The sequence below is a fragment of the Crocodylus porosus genome, unplaced genomic scaffold (assembly GCF_001723895.1).
Source record: "Crocodylus porosus isolate Cpor-Errol unplaced genomic scaffold, CroPor_comp1, whole genome shotgun sequence".
Lineage (NCBI taxonomy): Eukaryota > Metazoa > Chordata > Crocodylia > Crocodylidae > Crocodylus > Crocodylus porosus.
In genome coordinates this window covers 12,080,706-12,087,530 of record NW_017728951.1, presented here as the reverse complement: position 1 = coordinate 12,087,530, position 6,825 = coordinate 12,080,706, and positions in this window count along the sequence as shown.

Below are 6,825 nucleotides of genomic sequence, written 5' to 3'. Positions count from 1 at the left end.
AGTCTGAGTTTAGGAGCCCTGCTGAATATCAAGGTTGAACGAAGGGAGTTAAACATCTCAATAACTTAGATAATCTAGGATAAAGAAAGCAAAAGATCAGAGAACAGCAGTCTTTATACAGCAAGAAAGAACAAAGGGTCTCTGGCTATGACTGATACAGCTAGAAGATATCTTGCATAAATACCAGGCAATAGAACCAGCTGATCGTTAAATATGTCACACGAAGTGGAATGGCTTCAGCCAGAGATGGCTTCACTCAAGTCTTCCCAATAGTTTGCTGATTAAAGAACTCACCTCTGAGGTAGGAGACCTGAATTAAAATTAGTGCTCCAAATGAGAGGAGGGATTTGAATTTGGCTCTTCCACGTTGTAGCTCATAGCCAGGGGAGTTTTTGGTTTACAGGTGCAGCAGACCTTCAGTTTTATGTGAGAAAGGCTGACTTGGTTTAGGCTCCTAACTTCAAGAGAGGTTACACAGCTGTGAATCCTGAGTTGGAAGAGGCACCCCCAGCACTCTCAGTGGTATTTCTGAATAGCTCCTAGGAAATATAGCAATTATAGCCTGGATCATACTATATACTATTATATATCTTAATAGCTTCCTCCCCTAGCTCTCTACATGTATTGTATAAGGTTTGTAGTTTCCACAGGGTAGCAGGGCCTCCAGAAGTTATGTCTCACAATATTGAGTGTTATTAAAAACTAAATCTCTTTTGTGAATTTAGCCTTAGTCTGAGAGCCAGAGAAAGTAGCAGAAATGGCTGTAGAGTTTCCTCTCAAACACAACAAAGCCATTAATTTTAATTGATATCCTGCAACTGTAGGCGAACACAAACCCACATATCACACTCAAGAGTACATATCTTTAGTCTATTCTTCTACTGAGTTCTTTTGAGATGCAGTGCACTACAAGCTTTGGAAGCAAAGGGCCAAAGAGAGAGGTAGCAGCTTAATATTGCAGAAAAACAGAACTTTTCATATGGCAACAATTTATTTCAAATTCAGGATACAGAGATTGAGGATTTGTTGTTGCTGCTAATACTGCCTTTAAGACAAACTGCTTGTTTGCTCTTCGGGAGGTCTTCCTTACCATTGAATTCAAGGGGAGTTTTGACTGAATGAAAAGAGAATTTTGGAGGACTTGATTCCACAATTTATGTTTATTACTTCCTCAGGAATGGGGTCTCTTTACAGAGATGTATTATATAAGTTTGAGGGGTTGTGGTATCACTTGCAGATAGTCACCTAATTACTGGGTCTGGGCATAACGGATACCATTGCAAACTTGCATGCAGAGAATTTCACCAGCATATTTCATGTTGTTTTGGAGTCATCAAATTTCATTTTTTTTTTAAATGTCAAACACTTAAAATTCTCCATAACCGAGTCTTTAAAATTCACATTTGCCTATTGGAAATGTCATGTGAAGCTGTCACAATATTCATGGTTTGGTTTGAAGTGGGGAAGGAACAGGAAGGGACAGCATAAGGTGGAGGGGACTGGTCAATCAGATATATTACATAGATATTACATTATTATTATTATTATTATTATTATTATTATATAATACATATATTGTATACAGGAACATCCACATAAAGTATGTATCAGGTGCACATTTGCTTCACTCAGACAACTAATTTCATTACAGCAGCATAAAGATTGGCAATCTCAAGACATTCACAGGGAGTTATAGCTAGGACTGAATGAAAAATGGGGACATTTTTGTGAATATTTTCATTATTAATTTGTCCTTTTTTATCAAAAAACTTCACAATTCAGAGTTTTTACTAGCCTTTATTTTGGTAACAATTAAAAAGTATGTAATTATTTGCATGTGCTCTTCATCCCGCAGTCAATGATCTGCATGATGCACTGAATTAAATAGAAGCCCCCTAAGTGAATTATAGCAAATCCATTCCTCAATTAAAAAGCAACTGATTGTTGAATCGAATATCTTTGAATAAATGTTTGGTTTTGCATCGTTGTAGACATACATCAAAGCAGGTGCTTCAATCTGTTAATGATGCCTGTCACCTATTTGCTCCCTAATAAATAATCAACCAAAATTTGTTCACAGTAATATCTCATCTAGTGAACATTTCAGACGATATAAAATATTTACTAAACTAAATCCACTCTAAGAAGCCCTGAACTCTCAATGACCCAGGTATGTACTTGAGAATTCCATATCAATAAGTAATATAAAGGAGAAATTACATGGTTGTGCCAGATTGTATATTGCCGTACGATGCCTATTGCTCATATAATACAACCAAAAATTAAATGCCTGTAATTCCTGCAGAAAGAGCTGCATAACTGGTTTAAGAAGGATACATTACTGAGAAAATGGAGATAATTCAGACCCACATGTATGCAAACTATGTAGCTTGCTGCAGGCTTTGAGAGTTCCTGCTTATAACCAGGGACAAAATATATGCATAAAAAACTGTATCAAGATTTAATTTTTCCCTATGAGTTCCCCACAGCCCTTTATGAATTTCACCAGCTAGGAACAATTTCTTCTTAGTGAAGTATCCAATTGTGCTCTCAAGTGTACTTGTGCCAGCAGACCTTCTATGATCCTCTGGATGATCTTATGTTCAGAAGAAACCTTTCTTCTTTGCCCCAGCATCTGCGAAGGTTAGCAAGAGAAATTCTGGACTAGGAGCTACAGTATTACCTAGGTGCTCAAAGATTGAGGGAAACACCTGTGCCATCCCAAGCAAATTGTACTTGTGCCTCTAAGGCAGCAAAGCATACATCAGGCTACTATTGACTGAGACTGAGCTTTCAGAAAGCTCCTGAAAAAGAGAGCAAACCTTGTAATGTCCGTTGATCTGGTGCCTGTCAGGGAACCGTCACTCAGGGACTGCAATCTTGGCAAAAGGGAGAAATGCATGAGAAACGCCATCGGGTTCTTGAAGGGCTTTATTATTGCTATCAATTTTACAGCGAAGTACTGAGATAGCATTTTGTACAGCTTCTGGTCTGCATACTAAGGTAGCTACTTCTCTAATTCATCACTTCTCTAATTAAAGTAGCTACTCCTCTAATTTATCACTCTAAATAACAGAAATGAGGAGAGGGTTACTACTCAGCACGACCTTACCCTGTACAATGTTCCAGGTCCATACCAAGATGGCAGAAAACTTGAGTCTTGGGATGATGCTGATTTTGCTGTTTGATGACGTAAGGCCTGAAAGTGCTAGCAGTAGCATAACTAAGGTGATGTGGAGGGGATTAGTTCACCATCTCTGGCCACTGATCTTTTGAGGGGACAAGAGAACAGGGGCACAAAAATAGCAGCCATCTCTACTGCTCTTCTGACTGCTATGCTATTTCCAGCAGCCCTGCTGTGGCTGGTACCTCATGTGCCATTGTCATCCCGAATGGTGAACTGCCTTGTTAGGTCTTTGAGTGTTAGCATGCTGTACAAACACTGTTCTTCACAGTTTATCTGACGAGGTGCAGCTGAACTGCAGGACCCAGCACGGGTGGCTGAAATCATTTAAAATTACAGTCCTATGGGTGTTTACACGTGTGCTCCAGGAGTAGGGCGCGGTAATTAGAGCAGCTCCAAGAGCCACTCTAATTAAAGTGCCTGAAGCGTCTCATGTATCAGCGTCCCCATACTTAAATATGGCAGCAAGGGGCACTTTAACTAATGCTCATTAAACGAGCTTTACTTATACATAAGACGCTAGAGTCTGCTGGAGCGCAGTAGTTACCATACTCCATTTAGCAAGTCTGCTCAGACAAAACTATAATTACAGTGCATTGGAGCAGCCTCACTGCTCATATATAGGTGCCCCTATTTGCCTAATGGAAAGAGGGGGTGGCTTGGCAATATTCAGCTAGTTTTTCTCCTCCCCAAGTCAGTGGGACTTTACATGAGCAGAAGTGCCTGAAGACAGAAGTGCCTAAAGCGCACTTCAGCTGATGGCCTCAGTATCTCAGCTCCAAAGAGAATGAATCCGGGGCTGCATTTATTTCAATATGTGCTTTGAACAATTTTGGACCTATTGTATGTTCCAAAACAGGTTCAATATAATGATCCTGTGCTTCCATCTGTAGGAAAATATATCCTGAATCTTTAAGTCAACCATAAATTTGACAAGGCAGCAAATCATGCAGATTTAGTTTTAATTTTATATATGCACAGCCTCAAGATGATAGGAGTTATTTTTATTTTTCTCCTGAGCTCTTCTTATGTATTGCCCATGCCACAATAGCATAGCTTTTGCTTTCTAAAATAAAATAAAAATTAAATCAAGTCATTAAATTGGTTAAAGTGCTATTTGTATTGCTGCTAAATAAGAATACTGGCCTTTTGCGATTTTTTTTTTTTTAGGGATTTGTGTATTTTTCTGTAAAAAAACCTGGCATTCCTGCTGCAAAAGCAGTTAAATTTAATGAGCTAATAAATAATTTAAAAAATAATTGTATGTGCAAGAGCTGAAAAGATTAAAACCTATTTTCTTTCTACATCAATTCTGCTGATTTGGGGGGGGAGGGGGGAACAGATGCAAACCTCACATTTTCCCCCCAGAATTTCCTGGATTTCTATTTTCTTCATATCAAGACATTCTTATTTATCGTGTCACTAGAGGCTTGCTCATTATACATATTGGACTCAGCAGATCTTGAATGTGATTTAAGTTTTGTGGTACTAGTAGTTATGGTTGAAGCTATGGTTCACAACTGAAGAAATCTGACAGAAAAATTGGAGTTAACAGGTGATAAACACCGAGCTATTCTAAGAACAAAAAGTTGTAGAATAGTGTACTTTCTATCTGTACCTTTGAGTTATGTGTTTTAGCTACAATAACATTGAGTGTCCGCATTTTCAGAGGTCTGACTAAGTTTAGCTTTAAAAACTCTTGCATTTTTAATCTATTTATTTAAAATTGCTGAAAGATGACAGAGGTGAGCCTGATGATATCTCTCTATAACTTTACCTTCACCTGAAAGAGAGAGAGAAAGAGAGAGAGGTGGGGTAGGGGGGAGAGAGTACACGTGCCTGTGCGTGTATAGTTAGAAGTTGTGAGAGGAGATCAATAGTACCCTTTTAGGGCTAGGCATAAAATAGAGATAGTGATAATATAGTGAAATCAGGGTGGATTTTTTTTAGGTGATGGACAAGACTTGCCATTTGGGTTCAGAATGCTTTTTTGAACCATAGCCCATTGTACTCATTGGCCTTTCCAGAACACGTAAGAAAACCTGTTCCCTAAGAACAGAAGCTCCAAGTCTACTGAGATTTCAAATATTGTCCTCAATCCTGCAATTGGATAAATGAGAACAAAACTAATTTAGAACTGGGGCCTTGGTCAGTTTCCATTAGGAGACTTTCTCTGGAAAGCTCTGAATGTATGTCTTGAACCTTCCTGGAAGTGAGGTCCATGTTTTAAAAGGGAACTCTGATCTTGGAGTCACATCTGTGTTCTTTCCGAGAGTGGCTTTTGGTGTGTGTGTGATCTGATTGAACTGGAAGGATGAGCACACTCTGCTCAACTACAGTGTTAGATATTGAGACAAATGAGGCCCATTCCTTGCCCTTCCACCTGAACCAGAAGTAATATAGCTGCCTTAAGTGCAGCGTTGTGAGTGCATCAATAACTTCTACCTCTCAGTGGAGCAGCATTTGGTCTCCTACACCACTTTCAATTGGAGAGGTAGCATGCACAGAACAAGCAGCAAATGATTGAGTTTGGCTTTGCTTGCAGTCAAAGAAACAGGTATGTTCATATGGAAGACTAAGTTAGGAAGTTCAGAAAAATGCATATGATGAAGAAGTAAATAGTATGTCTCAATTTCTGCTGCAGAACCTCGGGGCTTGGTAACTGGAAGGGATGAGACATTTACAGTTCACCAACTGGCTGCACAAAAACTAGCTATCATTTGAGCAGTTTTTTAAAAGAAAGTCCTCCCGTGTCATTTATCTTTCATTGATTTGCTTATTTTCCCTCCTTCAAGCAGTAAAATACTAACTGCATTTTGGTAATACCCTCCTAAGATTAGACTACATCTTCACTTTTATGATCCTATAAACACATGATCCTCATTGGATGCAGCAGTTACTTTTTGCACTATTAAAATGATGTTTTTCTAAAATAAAATATCTATATGAACAGAATGGATAACATCTGTGTTCACAGAATAGCAGTGCATTCTCTGCTAATCCAGTCTTGTGCTCCCAGGCATACCAGAAGGCTTCATGGTGACATCACTTCAAAACTCACAGAGCCGTAAGTAGCAATACCATTAGAGCTAGACCCATAGTGAAATATAAAATCAGAGAAATATTTCCTCACATTTTAAAATGCCATTACCATCAGTAATAATTCCTGCCTAGAGCTCAGGCTTCTACTGAATTTCAGGATTGCTAAGTAAGCCATTACTGTGCTTGTTTTCTATGAACATCTAAGCCAGGGGTGGGCAAAATATGGCCCGCGGGCCACATTTGGACTGCCAGGCCATTCTATCCAGCCCATGAGACCCCTAAAAATTCTAGAAAATTAACATTTATCTGCCCCTTGATGTCTGTCAAAGATGATGTGAAAGGGGAGGCAAAAGCCCCCGCCCCATGCCACCCGCCCCCTGATGTGCTCCAATACTTACCACAGGTGCAGCAAGACAGAGGAGAGGGCAGCCCGGGATAAGCCCTCCACTGCTGAGTGGCAGACGGTCTCCCGCGCCAGGGCTATTAACCATGTTGCGGCACCAGTTCCTCCTGTCCATCTGGAGAACAGATATGAGGCCCTGGCAGCCCTGGAGGAGGAGGGAGCAGTGGAAGATACCAGGGAGGAGACTTTGCGCACA